Source organism: Leptinotarsa decemlineata, unplaced genomic scaffold (assembly GCF_025532065.1).
Source record: "Leptinotarsa decemlineata unplaced genomic scaffold, Ldec_3_MD MMD2_P_RNA_scaffold_7, whole genome shotgun sequence".
Classification (NCBI taxonomy): domain Eukaryota; kingdom Metazoa; phylum Arthropoda; class Insecta; order Coleoptera; family Chrysomelidae; genus Leptinotarsa; species Leptinotarsa decemlineata.
In genome coordinates, this window is record NW_027412534.1 from 1,268,673 (window position 1) to 1,291,480 (window position 22,808).

At 34.9% G+C, this 22,808-nt stretch overlaps 4 pseudogenes; all 4 read left to right on the top strand.

The window, feature by feature from the left end:
• The first annotated feature begins 6,047 nt into the window (after positions 1-6,047).
• Positions 6,048-6,956, top strand: LOC141480241 (serine/threonine-protein kinase MARK2 pseudogene; annotated as a pseudogene).
• Positions 6,957-7,987: 1,031 nt separating this feature from the next.
• Positions 7,988-8,873, top strand: LOC141480242 (serine/threonine-protein kinase MARK2 pseudogene; annotated as a pseudogene).
• A 4,095-nt stretch (positions 8,874-12,968) lies between these two features.
• On the top strand, positions 12,969-13,805 carry LOC141480243 (serine/threonine-protein kinase MARK2 pseudogene; annotated as a pseudogene).
• A 5,302-nt stretch (positions 13,806-19,107) lies between these two features.
• LOC141480244 (serine/threonine-protein kinase MARK2 pseudogene) lies at positions 19,108-22,134 on the top strand (annotated as a pseudogene).
• Positions 22,135-22,808: the final 674 nt, after the last annotated feature.

Genomic DNA, 22,808 nt, shown 5'->3' on the forward strand with positions numbered 1-22,808 from the left:
TCACGGTAGGATGGAAGAGTCGGAAGCCAGAGCGAAGTTTATACAAATTGTCTCTGCGGTGGAGTACTGCCACGAAAAGGGGATCGTCCATCGGGACTTGAAAGATAGCAACATATTGTTGGACAGCGAAATGAACATAAAAGTTGCCGACTTCGGACTATCAAGTGAATTCACCCCAGGATACAAATTAGCTACATTTTGCGGTAGTCCACATTACACAGCACCCGAGATATTGATGGGCATAAAATATGATGGACCCGAAGTGGATGTTTGGTCATTGGGAGTTATATTATTCGTGCTTGTGACGGGAACTTTACCCTTTGGCGGTTCAACACTACAAGTGCTAAAAGAACGAGTGCTTCATGGCAAATTTAGGATCCCTTCTTAAGTAAGCAAGGACTGTGAAAATATCTTGAAGAAACTTTTGGTTGTAGATCGTTTGGAAATAATCCGGTATAAGTGGTTGAATCAGGAATATGAGATGTGTACTTCTTTTTAGAAATATGGAAATTTGAGTCCTATGTATAGACCGACCAGGTACAATCTCACGTACCTTTTCCAAGAAGTAAAAATCACCAGGCGTGTTCGGTGCTGAACTCATTTTAGCCGCAGATAACGGAAAAGGTCGACGGTCAAATATTGTTTGTGACAGAATATCACAGACTACAAAGGCGGATGGTCTAAAATATTTGCATCAATTTCGAATGGTAGTCAATCGTCATTGTATCTGCTATCACTCATCCTTTATTATATCATTACAAGTAAATCTAGCATTTTTTATTTCTAATAAGTGGAACGTAGTAATAAAAACAAAATCGTGTATTGGCTGCCTGTGAACCATCCTTTTGGTGAAGTACAACCATTGGGTGCCGTCCCTTTCCATTTTTTTTTAGTTTTTTAATAGGACAGTAGAGAAAGGTCCTACTTTCAGTTATTCAGTCTTACTTAGAAGTACTGGCATGTGATCAGGGTTGTAGCCAGACAGCTGACCTGGATACTTTTGTTTTTGACAACAATACTTGATAGGTAAAGAGTGGAGAGAAATATTTATTGATCTTTACAGATACAAATAAGATAAGTTACATATACACACGTACATTATTACTCAAGAATGAATATCATACTGAATATCTTGAAAAAGCTTTTGGTTGTAGATCGTTTCAAAAGGACTAGCTTGGAAATAATCCGGTATGATGAGTGGTTGAATCAGGAATATGAGATGTGTACTTCTTTTTAGATATATGGGTATTTGAGTCCTATGTATAGACCGACCAGGTACAATCTCACGTACCTTTTCTAAGAGGTAAAAATCACCAGGCGTGTTCGGTGCTGAACTCATTTTGGCCGCAGATAACGGAACAGGTTGACAGTCAAATATTGTTAGTGGCAGAATATCGCAGACTACAAAAGCGGACGGTCTAAAATATTTGCATCAATTTCGAATTGGAGCCAATTGTCATTGTATCTGCTATCTTACATCTTTTATTATATCAATACAAGTATATCTTGTATTTTCTATTTCTAATAAGTGGAACTAAGTAATAAAAACAGAATCATGTGTTGGCTATATTTCACTAGTTCGGACTTCCATTGTCTACTATGTAGAATGATTTGAAATCCCTGAAACAAGTAAAAAAGGATAATTAAAAAAGAATAATTGAAAATAACAATTATATTAAGCAACAATAAACCTGAAATGAAATGATAGTGAAATAACCTACAAGTAAAAATATAATAATTGAATAAATAAAAATTAAAGGAATAAAAAAAGATAATAATAAAAATAAAAAAGTGTAGAGATTCCAAGTCACGTTAGTTCACGACGTTTCGATTGTTAGTATCTACAATCGTCTTCAGGTGATGACTGTCCTAATTCCTCCGAGAGATGACTATTTATGGGTCGTTCGAGTACTTTCACTAATCCCCGCTTTCCATTTTTCCGCTTCACTGGTTCAGTGAAAGATGACCGTTTGGCGGGAGTTGGCCATTTTTCGCTTGATGATGGGTTTCCATATGTTGCGCATCTCTACGCTAGCTTGGCTGAATACGTTGTTGGACAACATGTATGCGGCTTCCTTGAATTTTATCCTAAACCAATGTTCCCCTCTGTGCAAGATCTCAGCTTGGGACCACTCGATGTTGTGTTGATGAGTCCAAACATGGTTTGCTATTCCTGATTGCAATACCACAATGATACAATTTTTTGTCTGTCAGTTTTTTATCGACCTTTTTTGGGTAATTGTTACCTTCCACAATCTGAAAATATATAGAAATTATAATGGAGAACTTTATACAAGGCCGCATCATCTGAAGATTTTGATTTACCAATTTTCTCCCTCTTATAAAACAAAATGTAGGGTGTCTCCAGAGGCTCCAATAAATTCAATGCATCGCCCGAACACTTCGTGACACGACTATCGTCAAACTTAAACCAGTCCATTTCTTCTTTGACCAAGGCGTAATAATGACCAAATTCAATGCCAGAACCACAGTCAACAATGACTGCATGAATATTATAATAGTGGTCTGCTAGATTCAAATGTTCATCTATTTCGAAACTTCCAAAGAGTTTCTTGCTTCCGTTAGAGGTTGAGTCTTGTTTGAAAATCATCAGTGTTATTATTAGATTGACTGGTGCCTCAGCTATACTTGTTGTCTTATAACAGTCTGTTAGTTTGGCGCATGTTTGACAATACATTCGATCATCACCTGTTAAAAATTCCATTTTCAGATGATTTAACAATAAGCTTTGCACGGATTGGTTATTAGTCATATTAGGAAAAGCTAGATTTAAGATTTCCTCACTATATTCCATATTAGGCCCAAAATCCTATGAAAATTATATCTAAAATATCAACATCATTTCAGAATTCTCCAGGAGCCTGATGAAAATGAAAAACAATTGTTATGAATGTATATAATTCTTTAAGAATACAATATCCGCCCGAAAAAAAAAGTAAGGAGGAAGTAGTGCAAAAATGCGCGAGTATGACCAGTGTCAATAAATCGACAATTTTTAGAATTCTCATGGAACTGAAGGAAAACAACAACTTTTTCGTGCCGAGAGTATCCATTGGTAGAAAATGTTTGGTTATCGATGAAGAAGGGAAGAATTCTATTAGGAGAACAGTACACTCTTATTACATAAAAAACGAAATGCCTACATTACATAAAGTTTTTTCAGTTATTCGTGAAGACAGTTTTTTCCTGATTTAAGAAAAACTCGATTATGGAAGATATGACATGAGCTGAATTTCACTTTTGGAAAGGAAGATAGAAAGAGCATGTCAATAGAAAAATCAGATATGTAGAATGGAGAAGAAACTATTTAAGAGAAATAAAGAAAGCCAGAGCACTAGATAAATCTATTTTTTATTTGGATGAAACATGGGTAAATGAGGGTCATACCGTCTTGAAGGTTTGGCAAAATCAGAACATCAAAAGTGGAAGACAAGCCTTTATAGAAGGTTGGTCCACTGGTTTGAAAATTCTAGTTGGAAAAGGTCGCTGTCTTATCATAACTCACATAGACAGCAGTGACGGATTCGTGAAAGATGGATTGATGGTGTTTGAATCGAAGAAAAATGGGGATTATCATCAAGAAATGGATGCCACAGTATTCGAAGAATGGTTTAAAAACACAGTTGTAAAACTTCCGCAGAGATCCGTAATAGTAATGGATAACGCAAGTTACCACAGTATACGATTCGAGAAGCTGTCGACGTCGTGTTGGAAGAAAGCATATATTACTGAGTGGTCACAAATTGAAGCTATTTCTTTTGAATCGACCATATTAAAAGCGGAGCTCCTCAACTTGGCTAAACGTCATAAGTCAAAATTCATCTGGTATGTCACCGATGAGATGGCGAAGACTGAAAGAATGTCGGTTCTTCGGTTAGCGCCTTATCACTGTGAATTGAATCCAATAGAGTTGGTTTGGGCTCAAGTTAAAGGATTTATCGCAAGGAACAATAAGACCTTCAAGCTGTGTGAAATAAAGAAATACCTATACAGTGCTCTGGAAACAGTCGACCAAAAAGTTTAGGAAAAATGTATCCACAGAATAATCAGAATCGAAGTAGAGATGTGGGATTTGGATGATCGCATAGATTCAATATCAGAAAAAATTATTCCAGTTGTCATCAATCCTAATTAAACTGATTCATCCAGTGAAGAATCACTCAACGAATCTGTGTAGACTTTTTTCAGATTGAAATTATCGCAATGTCTTATTCGAAGTAAGTATTCCCATTGAATCTATAAAATAGTTTCTGAATCAACTATAAAATTCAATAAGGAATATGAATCTTCATTCCCAAACCAACAAGAAAATATAAAGTATATCTCTCAGTGCAGCCACACTTTTCTACTTCCTGAAAATGTCAGAGTCGAAGCCGAAACCCCAAACGACGCAAAATTTTGAACGTTGTTCGAATCGAAATCAGATGTTCAAATTTTTAACCGCGGAAATCTATTCTATTTGTATACTTATCTGGTGTTGTTTTGAATACTGTATCCATCTTCATTATCATACCGATGATCAATTTGATATTATCAGTGTCAATGATAATAATAATAATATAAAACTTATTTACATCAAAAGACGAATCATAACTACAAATTATAATGTTTTGAGTTAAATAGGTTGGATAAAGAAAATGGATAGAGTCTTCAAAACGGCACTAGATGATACATATTTCTTTTAATATGCAAAATTTTTCAAATTCAAGTTGATGACAAATTTGATTCCTTTCCAAAAAGCTAATTTATCAAATGCAGTAACTTTTTGCCCTTTCTACATGTGATTATTCTATAGATCTGCAGAAGGTAACAATTCTAAATAATAAAAAACTATCTCAAATATAAATTGTCCTTCCCAAAATGAAATATTTAAACAAAATTAGTTTTCACCATATTCTAATTATCTCCTCATCATACATAATATATCAATGGAAAATATATTAATCTGTTCAATGTACCACTAAAACGACAAAAATGACAAAAGATAAAAACAACAATAAGAATTAATTGGCGTTCCGGGGCGACTACATTGATTCCAGTGGCCCATTTGCTTTTTCAGCTGCAGGAAAATCCGGAAAAACCAGCAGCACCATATCATCTGAAGATCTTGATCTGTCAATGTCCTATCTCTCATAAAACAAAATGTAGGGTGTCTCCAGAGGTTTCAGTGGTACATGAAAACTTTATATTAATACCCCCAGTTCGACACCTATTAATATTATCCTAAACGTTATATCAGAAAAAACATGGAACGGTTCTTCTGGCGGTATTTTCACATTTTTCGTCGAAGTTTTCGCGTTCTTTGTCGCATATCCCGATTTTAATGGCTCGTTAGTGGCGTCCTCAAAGGATATAGAGGGTAGACATATCTCAATGATTTTGTGGGTGAACTGAAGTGATATTTGCTTGAGACGACTATGTTGCTTTCTTTGATGTAGCGACATGTTTGCATTCTTGAAATCCTTTTACTCTCAGACAATACTGAACGAACTATAGCTGCAGTTGATAATGAAGTAGGCATTTTAGCAATTTGACTTTTACCACTTATGAGTTGTTTCATCAATACTATAATACTAAAATTTCTGAGAAATATTTCATGACATTGAGAAATCATTCAAACGATTTTTTACAATTTTTTTCTCTTACGGAATTTACATAATTCGGTTTGATCCAGTTTCATTCCATTCCTGTGAATTATGCAAAAATTTTCGGTCATAAGATTTTCAATCAACATACTGAAGAATGTATCACTTACCTACTTCCAGATACCTGTGCAGATAGGTATCCACTACCTAGTTTCAGGTAGTTGGTCGTATATAACTCTGGCGTTTTTGATAAGATTCATTTTAGTGCAACAGTGTACATACAGTAGAGGAGTTAGTGTTTGTACCATTCATTATATGATTAACGAGTTTTGTGAATGAAATTATAGTTTGTGTATAAGTACGAAATATTTGGTCCGTTGTGGAAAGAGGATTCTTGTTCAAGAGAAAGTCGTACATACGAAAGTATAAGTGAATCTCGAAATGAAGTGTACTTGGGGTCTATTCAGGCATTTTTCTTCACTTCGTAGAAATGAGACGGCAGACGAATCGACTAAGAAAGGCATAGACTCGATGAAAAGGAAGGATCTAACAATTGACAAATACACATCACTCGAGATCATTGGCAAGGGAGCCTTTGCAGAAGTCAATCTAGCCATCCACAAACCCACCGGTAGGAAAGTGGCAATCAAGGTCTTCGACAAGACTCAACTTACATCCGCTTCGATGCAGAAATTGTATAGAGAAGCTAGAATAATGAGAATGTTAGACCATCCGAACATAGTAAAATTGTTCCATGTGATTGAAACTAAAAAAACATTTCGCATTGTTATGGAATACGTCTCGGGAGGGGACTTATTTAAATATCTTGAACGCCACGGTAGGATGGAAGAGTCGGAAGCCAGAGCGAAGTTTATACAAATTGTTTCTGCGGTGGAGTATTGCCACGAGAAGGGGATCGTCCACCGGGACTTGAAAGATAGCAACATATTGTTGGATAGCGAAATGAACGTAAAAGTTGCCGACTTCGGACTATCAAGTGAATTCACCCCAGGATACAAATTAGCTACATTTTGCGGTAGTCCACATTACACAGCACCCGAGATATTGATGGGCATAAAATATGATGGACCCGAAGTGGATGTTTGGTCATTGGGAGTTATATTATTCGTGCTTGTGACGGGAACTTTACCCTTTGGCGGTTCAACACTACAAGTGCTAAAAGAACGAGTGCTTCATGGGAAATTTCGAATCCCTTCTTACGTAAGCAAGGACTGTGAAAATATCTTGAAAAAACTTTTGGTTGTAGATCGTTTCAAAAGGCCTAGCTTGGAAATAATCCGGTTTGATAAGTGGTTGAGTCAGGAATATGAGATGTGTACTTCTTTTTAGAAATATAGGAATTTGAGTCCTATGTATAGACCGACCAGGTACAATCTCACGTGCCTTTTCCAAGAGGTAAAAATCACCAGGCGTGTTCGTTGCTGAACTCATTTTGGCCGCAGATAACGGAACAGGTCGACGGTCAAATATTGTTTGTGACAGAATATCGCAGACTACAAAGGCGGATGGTCTAAAATATTTGCATCAATTTCGAATTGGAGTCAATTGTCATTGTATCTGCTATCTTTCATCTTTTATTATATCAATACAAGTATATCTAGTATTTTCTATTTCTACTAAGTGGAACGTAGTAATAAAAACAGAATGTGTTGGCTGCCTGTGAACATCATTAACACCATTTCAGAATTCTCCAGGAGCCTGATGAAAATGAAAAACAATTGTTATGAATGTATATAATTCTTTAAGAATACAACATTCGCCCGAAAAAAAAAAGTAAGGAGGAAGTAGTGCAAAAATGCGCGAGTATGACCGGTGTCAATAAATCGACAATTTTTAGAATTCTCATGAAACTGAAGGAAAACAACAACTTTTTTGTGCCGAGATTATCCATTGGTAGAAAATGTTTGGTTATCGATGAAGAAGGGAAGAATTCTATTAGGAGAACAGTACACTCTTTTTACATAAAAAACGAAATGCCTACATAACATAAAGTTTTTTCAGTTATTCGTGAGGACAATTTTTTCCTGAAATGAGAAAAACTGGATTATGGAAGATTTTCGATCAACATACTGAAGAATGTATTACTTACCTACTTCCAGATACCTGTGCAGATAGGTATCCACTACATAGTTTCAGGTAGTTGGTCGTATATAACTTTGGCGTTTTTGATAAGATTCATTTTAGTGCAACAGTGTACATACAGTAGAGGAGTTAGTGTTTGTACCATTCATTATATGATTAACGAGTTGTGTGAATGAAATTATAGTTTGTGTATAAGTACGAAATATTTTGTCCATTGTGGAAAGAGGATTCTTGTTCAAGAGAAAGTCGTACATACGAAAGTATAAGTTAAATTCGAAATGAAGTGTACTTGGAGTCTATTTAGGCATTTTTCTTCACTTCGTAGAAATGAGACGGCAGACGAATCGACTAAGAAAGGCATAGACTCGATGAAAAGGAAGGATCTAACAATTGACAAATACAAATCACTCGAGATCATTGGCAAGGGAGCCTTTGCAGAAGTGAATCTAGCCATGCACAAACCCACCGGTGGGAAAATGGCGATCAAGGTCTTCGACAAGACTCAACTTACATCCGCTTCGATGCAGAAATTGTATAGAGAAGCTAGAATAATGAGAATGTTAGACCATCCGAACATTGTAAAATTGTTTCATGTGATTGAAACGAAAAAAACTTTTCGCATTGTTATGGAATACGTCTCAGAAGGAGACTTATTTAAATAAAATATCTTGAACGCCATGGTAGGATGAAAGAGTCGGAAGCCAGAGTGAAGTTTATACAAATTGTTTCTGCGGTGGAGTATTGCCACGAGAAGGGGATCGTCCACCGGGACTTGAAAGATAGCAACATATTGTTGGACAGCGAAATGAATATAAAAGTTGCCGACTTCGGACAATCAAGTGAATTCACCCCAGGATACAAATTAGGTACATTTTGCGGTAGTCCACATTATACAGCACCCGAGATATTGATGGGCATAAAATATGATGGACCCGAAGTAGATGTTTGGTGACGGGAACTTTGCCCTTTGGCGGTTCAACACTACAAGTGCTAAAAGAACGAGTGCTTCATGGCAAATTTCGGATCCCTTCTTACGTAAGCAAGGACTGTGAAAATATCTTGAAGAAACTTTTGGTTGTAGATCGTTTCAAAAGGCCTAACTTGGAAATAATCCGGTATGATGAGTGGTTGAATCAGGAATATGAGATGTGTACTTCTTTTTAGAAAATTGTTTGTGACGGAATATCGCAGGCTACAACGGCGAATGGTCTAAATTGTTTGCATCAATTTCGAATTGAAGCCAATCGTCATTGTATCTGCTATCTTTCATCCTTTATTATATCATTACGAGTATATCTAGCATTTTTTATTTCTAATAAGTGGAACGTAGTAATGAAAACAAAATCATGTGTTGGCTGCCTGTGAACAATTCCTTTTGTGAAGTACAATCCGTGCATGCCTCTCCCATATCAGTTTTTTGCCATTTCACCACTAACCAAAGTTTTCTTCAAGATGGGTAGCCAAGTACGGTCTATTTCTAAGGAGCTATTCGGGATACAATTCTCTCCAGACATGAGAATATACGCTGATTCTTTTAGCTTACGTCTCTTAGAATGAGGCTCATAGGTAATCTTTCTTGTCCTATTCCATTCCACCCGATGTTCACCGTCTGATTTTAAAATGTGTTGTGATAATTTTGATCCTGTCAATTGTCTATTTTTTATATAATCTCGATGTTCATTCTCAAGCACTCTCAATGGTCTTGAGGTTTCACCAATGTAACTTTCACCACAAGAACAAGGTATTTTATAAATACAATTTTTTGTTTTTTCTTCAGTGTTGTTGGGTTTTGTATGTGTGAGAATAGATCTCAGTGAATTTTTTGTTTTGAAAGTAGTCTAACATCATATCTATTTCCAATTCGTCTTATTATTTCAGATAGTCTTGGAATGTAAGGTATAACGTTAGTTGTAAAAGGTGTCGTTGGATGTTGAGTCGGTAATTGTTTAGTTGGATGTTGTTGAATTTGTGAAGATGTTTGTATGTTCGTTTGGTTTTTAATTGACTCTTTATTTTCTATTGAATTTATCGTTGAATTTATGAAAGAATCTGGATAAGCGTTATCTTTCAAAACAGATTTAATTAATGATATTTCTTTATTGAGATTTTCGGTTTAATTGCATATCATTTTAGCTCTTTTGTAAAGGCAATTTATTATACCTTTTTTAACACTCGCATGATGATTTGATGTATAGTGGAGATATCAATTTGTATGTGTTTTCTTCCGATAAATATTTGTATCTAGTTGATCTGATGACTTCTCCAACATTACATCAAGGAAAGGGAGTCGACAATCTTGTTCAATCTCTATTGTGAATTTTATTGTCGGCTCCCGCTCGTTGATATAATTCAAAAAATATTCAGGTCATCATTGTTTCTATTCCAAACAGCAAAAATATCGTCAACGTATCTCCACCAAACTTTGGGACCATTCTGATAAGTTTCAACAAAAGATTCTTCAAAATACTCCATATATATGTTACTTGAGATGGGAGATAAAGGGGAACCCAAAGCCATGCCAAATTCTTGTTGATGGAAATCATCTCTATATTGTAGTTCTAATATAGAATTAACATCCAACTCCGTTCGATGTTTTAAAGTTGAGTCATTTGCCAACCTGGATTTGACAATTTGAAGAGTTTTATCAACAGGAACATTCGTGAAAAGACTTTCAACATCAAATCTCATCAGAACATCACCATCACTGAATGTTATGTCTTTAAGTTTATCTATGAAATGGATTGTATTTCTGAGGAAACGATTACTGTTTCCTGAAATTGGTTTCAAAATTTCCAAAAGGTATCTTGCTAATTTCTGACAGGGAGATGCAATGAAACTTACAATTGTTCTCAAAGGAAAATTAGCATTATGTATTTTTGGTAATCCATAGAAATGAGGAGGTTTACTAAAATGACAAATTAGTTGAGTGCGTTCTGTTTTGGTTAGCATGTCTTTATATTTAGCCAATGTTCTATAAATTTTTTGTTCAATTGATTTAGTTGGATCATCCTTTAGTTTTTTGTAAACGTTTTTTGTTATATTATGTGTTCGGTATGTTGTGTTCGAAATCAACTGAGATAATTTATTTTCATAATCGAGGGTATCCATTATCACTGTGGCATTACCTTTATCAGCTGGAAGTATTTTGATATTAGTATCTGAACGAAGGGATGTTACTTGCATGTATATTCTTAATTGCGTAATCTACGTTAAATCAAATTGCTCCAAGTTTCAGAACAGAGATGATACATGTCTTCTTTCGGGTTTCACCCTGAGAAAAAACTATAACATTTTAATTCCTAGTCATAAGTTAGCCAAGGTCACTAATGGACCTCATATCATGTCAATAAAACTGTACAACAAGCTCCCAATATCCATTAAAAAAATAACTAGTGTAAAGCTCTTTAAACAAAAAGTTCGGAAACTATTATGTGAAAAGGTATTTTATTCGTTTGATGAATTTTTTCAGTCTGATTTGGAATTTTAAATTTTAATTTTTGTATCCCTTTTATGGTCTTAATGTTATATAGTATATCTTATAGTTATGTTGTTTTATGATTGTGACCTCATTGTAATTGTACTGAGTTATGTGACTTTTTCCATGCCTTCCCTAGGTCTATGGAAATGAAGATTTTTTGATTTTTGATTTTGATTTTGATTGAAAGAAAGTTTTTGGCTTTCTACTACTCCATCTTGATACAAAAAAAAAGAAGGATGAGGGAGTCTTCCAAAGAAAAGAAGGAAGTAACTATACATGGATGTGTAGATCATGCAAAGAAGTAACTTTCAGACACAAACTGAAAGAAAGTCCTCCTGAAATAGCTACTTTCATATAAACATTGAATTATACGAAAGCAATTAAATTCTTTCGAAACAAATTCTTCTATATGAATACTGAATTATACAGAAGATACTTTTCTCTACTAAGTTTGTATTTCAAACATTCGTTGTGGAATAAAAATCAGATATCATTCACATGAGTTCTACGTTAAATGAATGGTAACAAATTGCACTTACATAGAACACTGCCATCCTCACTGGTATACACCGATGTTTCGCCTTAAGAGACTTGCCCTAAGGCTCTTCAGTACCAAATTGGATAACATTATAGAAAATACACACACTTTGAACCAATGTTCAATACATAATTTCATATTTCAAAACTTCTTTAACATCTGTCGAAGAAGTAAAGAAATAAGCAATCAAAAAAGGAATAACTGCGAATATATTCGAATTTTTAATCCATTTCTGAAGACGGAGGCAGACTTTGACCTCCGAAACGTAAAAGATAAGTATTATTTCTTAATAATTTTTTTGATAGGCAGAATTGTTAAATAAGACAAGTTACTGATAAATAGAAGACTTTTCTTTGTGAAAAATACTTTGATTTTTACGCAGTAACTTATCGGGGTAAACTAAAAAGTTTGCCCTTCTACACTTGTATAAAGTTCTCCATTATAATTTTTATATTTTTTCAGATTGTGGAAGGTAACAATTACCCAAAAAAGGTCGATAAAAAAGTAAGATTATACTGTTTCGCCGTTTATTTGTGTTTCTCTGGATGGGACAGCTATATATTCGTCAGTAGATTGAACACAATTTGAAATCAATAGATGTTTCACATAATTTTTGAACAATTATTGATTTAACATTTTGACATGGGGAGGTAAAATATTGTATAAGTTGACACTGATAGAGTTTTTACTTGACTTTTTCTGTCTGAATCTGCTGTCCCCCAACGAATCACATTCTCTAGTCTCATGATCGTGGAAATCACAATTTCTGTTTAAAGTTGATTCATTTTTATGAATATCTATCAGAAGTTGATATAGATGAATATAAGGTACTGTCATTATTTTCATCAAACGGTCTACAGGAGTCTAAGAAATCAGCCCCAGTTAATATCCTCACGACCTTTTTTTGTAACATCAATATCATATTTGCGTTAGAACTATTTCCCCAAAGAATTTTTCCATATGAGATGTGAGAAGAAGAAATGTGTATTTCCACAGTTTAATGCAAAGTTGTTCAATATACTCTAACCAGCTTTGGCGGTTTTTATAATATTCATTCTAATGCTATAGTGTACACACAGTAGAAAAGTTAGTGTTTCTACCGTTCATTATATGATCAACGAGTTGTGTGAATGAAATTATAGTTTGTGTATAAGAGTATTATTATTATTATTTGATCCATTGTTGAAAGAGGATTCTTGTTCAAGAGAAAGTCGTACTTACGAAAGTATAAGTGAATCTCGAAATGAAGTGTACTTGGAGTCTATTTAGGCATTTTTCTTCAATTCGTAGAACTGAGACGGCAGACGAATCGACTAAGAAAGGCAAAAACTCGATGAAAAGGAAGGATCTAACAATTGACAAATACAAATCACTCGAGATCATTGGCAAGGGAGCCTTTGCAGAGGTTAATCTAGCCATGCACAAACTCACCGGTGGGAAAGTGGCGATCAAGATCTTCGACAAGACTCAACTTACGTCCGATTCGATGCAGAAATTGTATAGAGAAGCTAGAATAATGAGAATGTTAGACCATCCGAATATTGTAAAATTGTTTCATGTGATTGAAACGAAAAAAACTTTTCGCATTGTTATGGAATACGTCTCGGGAGGGGACTTATTTAAATATCTTGAACGCCACGGTAGGATGGAAGAGTCGGAAGCCAGAGCGAAGTTTATACAAATTGTTTCTGCGGTGGAGTATTGCCACGAGAAGGGGATCGTTCACCGGGACTTGGAAGATAGCAACATATTGTTGGATAGCGAAATGAATATAAAAGTTGCCGACTTCGGACAATCAAGTGAATTCACCCCAGGATACAAATTAGGTACATTTTGCGGTAGTCCACATTATACAGCACCCGAGATATTGATGGGCATAAAATATGATGGACCCGAAGTGGATGTTTGGTCATTGGGAGTTATATTATTCGTGCTTGTGACGGGAACTTTACCCTTTGGCGGTTCAACACTACAAGTGCTAAAAGAACGAGTGGTTCATGGCAAATTTCGGATCCCTTCTTACGTAAGCAAGGACTGTGAAAATATCTTGAAGAAACTTCTGGTTGTAGATCGTTTTTGACGAAAATACTTGATAGGTAAAGAGTGGAGAGAAATATTTATTGATCTTTACACATACAAATAAGATAAGTCACATATACACACGTACATTATTACTCAGGAAAGAATATTATACTATTCAACCAAAATAATTTTTTGTGGAGGAAAAAATCAATTTTTTATCGACCTTTTTTGGGTAATTGCTACCTTCCACAATCTGAAAAAATATAAAAATTATAATGGAGAACTTTATACAAGGCCACATCATCTGAAGATCTTGATTTACCAATTTTCTCCCTCTTATAAAACAAAAAGTAGGGTGTCTCCAGAGGCTCCAATAAATTCAATGCATCATCAGAACACTTCGTGACAAGACTATCGTCAAACTTAAACCAGTCCATTTCTTCTTTGACCAAGGCGTAATAATGACCAAATTCAACGCCAGAACCACAGTCAACAATGACTGCATGAATATTATAATAGTGGTCTGCTAGATTCAAATGTTCATCTATTCCGAAACTTCGAAAGAGTTTCTTGCTTCCGTCAGGGGTTGAGTCTTGTTTGAAGATCATCAGTGTTATTATTAGATTGACTGGTGCCTCACCTATACTTATTTCCTTATAACAGTCAGTTAGTTTGGCGCATGTTTGACAATACAGTCGATCATCACCTGTTGAAAATTCCATTTTCAGATGATTTAACAATAAGCTTTGCACGGACTGGTTATTAGTCATATTAGGAAATGCTAGATTTAAGATTTCCTCACTATATTCCATATTGGGCCCAAAATCCTATGAAAATTATATCTAAAATATTAACATCATTGCAGAATTCTCCGGGAGCCTGATGAAAATGAAAAACAATTGTTATGGATGTATATAATTCTTTAAGAATACAATATCCGCCCGAAAAAAAAAGTAAGGAGGAAGTAGTGCAAAAATGCGCGAGTATGACCGGTGTCAATAAATCGACAATTTTTAAAATTCTCATGAAACTGAAGGAAAACAACAACTTTTTCGAGCCGAGAGTATCCATTGGTAGAATATGTTTGGTTATCGATGAAGAAGGGAAGAATTCTATTAGGAGAACAGTACACTCTTTTTACATAAAAAACGAAATGCCTACATAACATAAAGTTTTTTCAGTTATTCGTGAGGACAGTTTTTTCCTGATATAAGAAAAACTCGATTATGGAAGATATGACATGAGCTGAATTTCACTTTTGGAAAGGAAGATAGAAAGAGCATTTCAATAGAAAAATCAGATATGTAGAATGGAGAAGAAACTATTTAAGAGAAATAAAGAAAGCCAGAGCACTAGATAAATCTATTTTTTATTTGGATGAATCATGGGTAAATGAGGGTCATACCGTCTTGAAGGTTTGGCAAAATCGGAACATCAAAAGTGAAAGACAAGCCTTTATAGAAGGTTGGTCCACTGGTTTGAAAATTCTAGTTGGAAAAGGTCGCTGTCTTATCATAACTCACATAGACAGCAGTGGCGGATTCGTGAAAGATGGATTGATGGTGTTTGAATCGAAGAAAAATGGGGATCATCATCAAGAAATGGATGCCACAGTATTCGAAATATGGTTAAAAAACATAGTTGTAAAACTTCAGCAGAGATCCGTAATAGTAATGGATAACGCAAGTTACCACAGTATACGATTCGAGAAGCTGTCGACGTCGTGTTGGAAGAAAGCATATATTACTGAGTGGTCACAAATTGAAGCTATTCCTTTTGAATCGACCATATTAAAAGCGGAGCTACTCAACTTGGCTAAACGTCATAAGTCAAAATTCATCTGGTATGTCACCGATGAGATGGCGAAGACTGAAAGAATGTCGGTTCTTCGGTTAGCGCCTTATCTCTGTGAATTGAATCCAATAGAGTTGGTTTGGGCTCAAGTTAAAGGATTTATCGCAAGGAACAATAAGACCTTCAAGCTGTGTGAAATAAAGAAATACCTATACAGTCCTCTGGAAACAGTCGACCAAAAAGTTTAGGAAAAATGTATCCACAGAATAATCAGAATCGAAGCAGAGATGTGGGATTTGGATGATCGCATAGATTCAATATCAGAAAAAATTATTCCAGTTGTCATCAATCCTAATTAAACTGATTCATCCAGTGAAGAATCACTCAACGAATCTGTGTAGACTTTTTTCAGATTGAAATTATCGCAATGTCTTATTCGAAGTAAGTATTCCCATTGAATCTATAAAATAGTTTCTGAATCAACTATAAAATTCAATAAGGAATATGAATCGTCATTTCCAAACCAACAAGAATATATAAAGTGTATCTCTTAGTGCAGTCACAGTTTTTTACTTCATGAAAATGCCAGAGTCGAAGCCGAAACCCCGAAAAACGCAAAATTTTGAACGTGGTTCGAATCGAAATCAGATGTTCAAATTTTTAACCGCGGAAATCTATTCTATTCGTATACTTATCTGGCGATGTTTCGAATACTTTATCCATCTTCATTATCATACCCACGATCAATTTGATATTATCAGTGTTAATGATAATAATAATATAAAATTTATTTACATCAAAAGACGAATCATACCTACAAATTATAAAGTTTTGAGTTAAATAGGTTGGATAGAAAAAGACTCTATGTCTTCAAAACGTCATCAGATGATACATATTTCTTTCAATATGCAAATTTTTTCAAATTCAAGTTGATGACAAATTTGATTTCTTTCCAAAAAGCTAATTTATCAAATGCAGTAACTTTTTGCCCTTTCTACATGTGACTATTCTATAGATCTGCAGAAGGTAACAATTCTAAATAATGAAAAACTATTTCAAATATGAATTGTCCTTCCCAAAATGAAATATTTAAACAAAATTAGTTTTCACCATATTTTAATTATCTCCCCATCATACATAATATATCAATGGAAAATATATTTATCTGTTCAATGTACCACTTAAACGACAAAAATGACAAAATATAAAAACAACAATAAGAATTAATTGGCGTTCTGGGGCGACTACATTGATTCCAGTGGCGCATTTGCTTTTTCAGCTGCAGGAAAATCCGGAAAAATCTGCAGCACCATATCATCTGAAGATCTTGATCTGCCAATGTCCTATCTCTCATAAAACAAAATGTAGGGTGTCTCCAGAGGTTTCAGTGGTACATGAAAACTTTATATTAATACCTCCAGTTCGACGCCTATTAATATTATCTTAAACGTTATATCAGAAAAAAAACATGGAACGGTTCTTCTGGCGGTATTTTCACATTCTTTGTCGAAGTTTTCGCGTTCTTTGTCACATATCCCTATTTTAATGGCTCGTTAGTGGCGTCCTCAAGGGATATAGAGGGTAGACATATCTCAATGATTTTGTGGGTGAATTGAGGTGATATTTGCTTGAGACGACTATGTTGCTTTCTTTGATGTAGCGACATGTTTGCATTCTTGAAATCCTTTTACTATCAGACAATACTGAACGAACTATAGCTGCAGTTGATAATGAAATAGGCATTTTAGCAATTTGACTTTTACCACTTATGAGTTGTTTCATCAATACTAAAATTTCTGATAAATATTTCATGACATTGAGAAATCATTCAAACGATTTTTTACAATTTTTTTCTCTTACGGAATTTACATAATTCGGTTTGATCCAGTTTCATTCCATTCCTGTGAATTATGCCAAAATTTTCGGTCATAAGATTTTCAATCAACATACTGAAGAATGTATTACTTACCTACTTTCAGATACCTGTGCAGATAGGTATCCACTACCTAGTTTCAGGTAGTTGGTCGTATATACTCTGGCGTTTTTGATAAGATTCATTTTAGTGCAACAGTGTACATACAGTAGAGGAGTTAGTGTTTGTACCATTCATTATATGATTAACGAGTTGTGTGAATGAAATTATAGTTTGTGTATAAGTACGAAATATTTGGTCCATTGTGGAAAGAGGATTCTTGTTCAAGAGAAAGTAGTACATGTGAAAGTATAAGTGAATCTCGAAATGAAGTGTACTTGGAGTTTATTTAGGCATTTTTCTTCACTTCGTAGAAATGGGATGGAAGACGAATCGACTAAGAAAGGCAAAGACTCGATGAAAAGGAAGGATCTAACAATTGACAAATACAAATCACTCGAGATCATTGGCAAGGGAGCCTTTGCAGAAGTCAATCTAGCCATCCAAAAACCCACCGGTAGGAAAGTGGCGATCAAGGTTTTCGACAAGACTCAACTTACATCCGCTTCGATGCAGAAATTGTATAGAGTGTTATGTCTTTAAGTTTATCTATGAAATGGGTTGTATTTTTTAGGAAACGATTACTGTTTCCTGAAATTGGTTTCAAAATTTCCAAAAGGTATCTTGCTAATTTCTGACAGGGAGATGCAATGAAACTTACAATTGTTCTTAAAGGAAAATAAGCTTTATGTATTTTTGGTAATCCATAGAAAAGAGGAGGCATACTAAAATGACAAATTAGCTGAGTGCGTTTTGTTTTGGTTAGCATGTCTTTATATTTAGCCAATGTTCTATAAATTTTTTGTTCAATTGATTTAGTTGGATCATCCTTTAGTTTTTTGTAAACGTTTTTTGTTATATTATGTGTTCGGTATGTTTTGTTCGAAATCAACTGAGATAATTTATTTTCATAATCGAGGGTATCTATTATCACTGTGGCATTACCTTTATCAGCTGGAAGTATTTTGATATTAGTATCTCAACGAAGGACTGTTATTGAAAGAAAGTTTTTGGCTTTCTACTACTCCATCTTGATACAAAAAAAAGAAGGATGAGGGAGTCTTCCAAAGAAAAGAAGGAAGTAACTATACATGGATGTGTAGATCATGCAAAGAAGTAACTTTCAGACACAAACTGAAAGAAAGTCCTCCTGAAACAGCTACTCTCATATAAACATTGAATTATACGAAAGAAAAAATTATTTCGAAACAAATACTTCTATATGAATTATACAGAAGATACTTTTCTCTACCCAGTTTGTATTTCAAATATTCGTTGTGGAATGAAAATCAGATATCATTCACATGAGTTCTACTTTAAATGAATGGTAACAAATTACACTTACACAATTACCCAGAAAATGTCGATAAAAAAGTAATATTATACTGTTTCGCCGTTTATTTGTGTTTCTCTGGGTGGACAGATATATATTCGTCAGTAGATTGAACATAATTTGAAATCAATAGATGTTTCAGATACTTTTTGAACAATTATTGATTTAACATTTTGACATGGGGCGAAAAAAACTTTTCGCATTGTTATGGAATACGTCTCAGGAAGAGACTTATTTAAATATCTTGAACGCCACGGTAGGATGGAAGAGTCGGAAGCCAGAGCGAAATTTATACAAATTGTCTCTGCGGTGGAGTACTGCCACGAGAAGGGGATCGTTCACCGGGACTTGAAAGATAGCAACATATTGTTGGATAGCGAAATGAACATAAAAGTTGCCGACTTCGGACTATCAAGTGAATTGGATAGCGAAATGGATAGCGAATTGTTGGATAGCGAAATGGATAGCGAATTGGATAGCGAAATGAACATAAAAGTTGCCGACTTCGGACTATCAAGTGAATTCACCCCAGGATACAAATTAGCTACATTTTGCGGTAGTCCACATTACACAGCACCCGAGATATTGATGGGCATAAAATATGATGGACCCGAAGTGGATGTTTGGTCATTGGGAGTTATATTATTCGTGCTTGTGACGGGAACTTTGCCCTTTGGCGGTTCAACACTACAAATGCTAAAAGAACGAGTGCTTCATGGCAAATTTCGGATCTCTTCTTACGTAAGCAAGGACTGTGAAAATATCTTGAAGAAACTTTTGGTTGTAGATCGTTTCAAGAGGCCTAGCTTGGAAATAATCCGGTATGATAAGTGGTTGAATCAGGAATATGAGATGTGTACTTCTTTTCAGAAATATGGGAATTTGAGTCCTATGTATAGACCGACCAGGTACAATCTCACGTACCTTTTCCAAGAGGTAAAAATGACCAGGCGTGTTCGGTGCTGAACTCATTTTGGCCGCAGATAACGGAACAGGTCGACGGTCAAATATTGTTTGTGACAGAATATCACAGACTACAAAGGCGGATGGTCTAAAATATTTGCATCAATTTCGAATTGAAGCCAATCGTCATTGTATCTGCTATCTTTCATCCTTTATTATATCATTACAAGTATATCTAGCATTTTTTATTTCTAATAAGTGGAACGTAGTAATAAAAACAAAAACGTTCTACATTAGATTATTTCTTCCGAACCATATGTCAGCATTCTTTTGAATTTGATTTATATGGCGCACCAAATTACCCTTGCTTTTTTCGGATGTCGTAAGAGTAGTATCATCGGCGGAAGCAAAACAATTATGAGGTGACATGAAGAAAAAGAGATCATTTATATATATATATATATATATATATATATATATATATATATATATATATATATATATATATATATATATATATATATATATATATATATATATATATATATATATATATATATATATATATATATATTATGAATGAAAGAGAGCCTTGGGGAACTCTACATATAACTGGTTTCAAGTCTGATACATTGTTCAAGTCAATTGATACATATTGGTATCTGTTTGTCATATGAAGAAAAAAAGAGATAGGGGGTTCCTCTTATGCCATAGTCACCTAATTTTTTCAGTAGAATAGAATGGGAGACGTAATCGAATGCTTTTGTTAGATGACATAAAGCAGTGATAGTGTATTCTTGAAAAAAATGATATAAAATGATTTGAAATCCCCGAAACATCTAAAAAAGAAGAATTAAAAATGAAAAACTGAAAATGATAATTATATTAAGCAAAAATAACCTGAAGTGAAATAATATTGAAATAAAATACAAGTTGAAATAGAACGATTGAACAAAAATCAAAATCGAAGAAATGGAAATAAAAATGTTGAGAGATTCCAAGGCACGTTAGTTCACGACGTTTCGATTGTTAGTATCTACAATCGTCTTCGGGTGGTGACTGGACTGATTCCTCCTATGGGTCGTTTGAGTACTTCCACTTATCCCCGCTTTCAGTTTGCCCCGTTTCATTTCATTCCTGTGATTTAAGCAAAAATTTTCGATAAAAAGATTTTCAATCAACATACTACAAAATCTATCACTTGCCTACTTTCAGATACCTGGGCAGATAGGTATCTACTACCTACTTTCAGGTAGTTGGTCGTATATAAGTTTGGCGTTTTTGATAAGATTCATTCTAGTGCAACAGTGTACATACAGTAGAGGAGTTAGTGTTTGTACCATTCATTATATGATTAACGAGTTGTGTGAATGAAATTATAGTTTGTGTATAAGTACGAAATATTTGGTCCATTGTGGAAAGAGGATTCTTATTCAAGACAAAGTCGTACATACGAAAGTATAAGTGAATCTCGAAATGAAGTGTACTTGGAGTTTATTTAGGCATTTTTCTTCACTTCGTAGAAATGGGACGGAAGACGAATCGACTAAGAAAGGCAAAGACTCGATGAAAAGGAAGGATCTAAAAATTGACAAATACAAATCACTCGAGATCATTGGCAAGGGAGCCTTTGCAGAAGTCAATCTAGCCATCCACAAACCCACCGGTAGGAAAGTGGCAATCAAGGTCTTCGACAAGACTCAACTTACATCCGCTTCGGTGCAGAAATTGTATAGAGAAGCTAGAATATTGAGAATGTTAGACCATCCGAACATAGTAAAATTGTTCCATGTGATTGAAACGAAAAAAACATTTCGCATTGTAATGGAATACGTCTCGGGAGGGGACTTATTTAAATATCTTGAACGCCACGGTAGGATGGAAGAGTCGAAAGCCAGAGCGAAGTTTATACAAATTGTCTCTGCGGTGGACTACTGCCACGAGAAGGGGATCGTTCACCGGGACTTGAAAGATAGCAACATATTGTTGGATAGCGAAATGAACATAAAAGTTGCCGACTTCGGACTATCAAGTGAATTCACCCCAGGATACAAATTAGCTACATTTTGCGGTAGTCCACATTATACAGCACCCGAGATATTGATGGGCATAAAATATGATGGACCCGAAGTAGATGTTTGGTCATTGGGCGTTATATTATTCGTGCTCGTGACGGGAACTTTACCCTTTGGCGGTTCAACACTACAAGTGCTAAAAGAACGAGTGCTTCATGGCAAATTTCGGATCCCTCCTTACGTAAGCAAGGACTGTGAAAATATCTTGAAGAAACTTTTGGTTGTAGATCGTTTCAAAAGGCCTAGCTTGGAAGTAATCCGGTATGATAAGTGGTTGAGTCAGGAATATGAGATGTGTACTTCTTTTTAGAAATATGGGATTTTGAGTCCTATGTATAGTCCGACCAGGTACAATCTCACGTATCTTTTCCAAGAAGTTTTGGCCGCAGATAACGGAACAGGTCGACGGTCAAATATTGTTTGTGACAGAATATCACAGACTACAAAGGCGGATGGTCTAAAATATTTGCATCAATTTCGAATTGAAGCCAATCGTCATTGTATCTGCTATCTTTCATCCTTTATTATATCATTACAAATATATCTAGCATTTTTTATTTATAATAAGTGGAACGTGGTAATAAAAACAAAATCATTTGTTGGCTGCCTGTGAACAATTCATTTTGTGAAGTACAATCTGTGCAGGCCTCTTCCTATTTTTTCCAGTTTTCAATAGAAAAGTAGAGGAAAGTCCTACTTTCAGTTATTCAGTCTTACTCAAAAGTACTGGCATGTGATCAGGGTTGTAGCCAGACAGCTGACCTGGATACGTTTGTTTTTGACAACAATACTTGATAGGTAAAGAGTGGAGAGAAATATTTATTGATCTTTACAGATACAAATAAGATAAGTCACATATACACACGTACATTAATACTCAAGAATGAATATTATACTATTCAACGAAAGTCATTTTTTGTGGAGGAAAAAATCAGTTTTTTATCGACCTTTCTTGGGTGATTGTTACCTTCCACAATCTGAAAA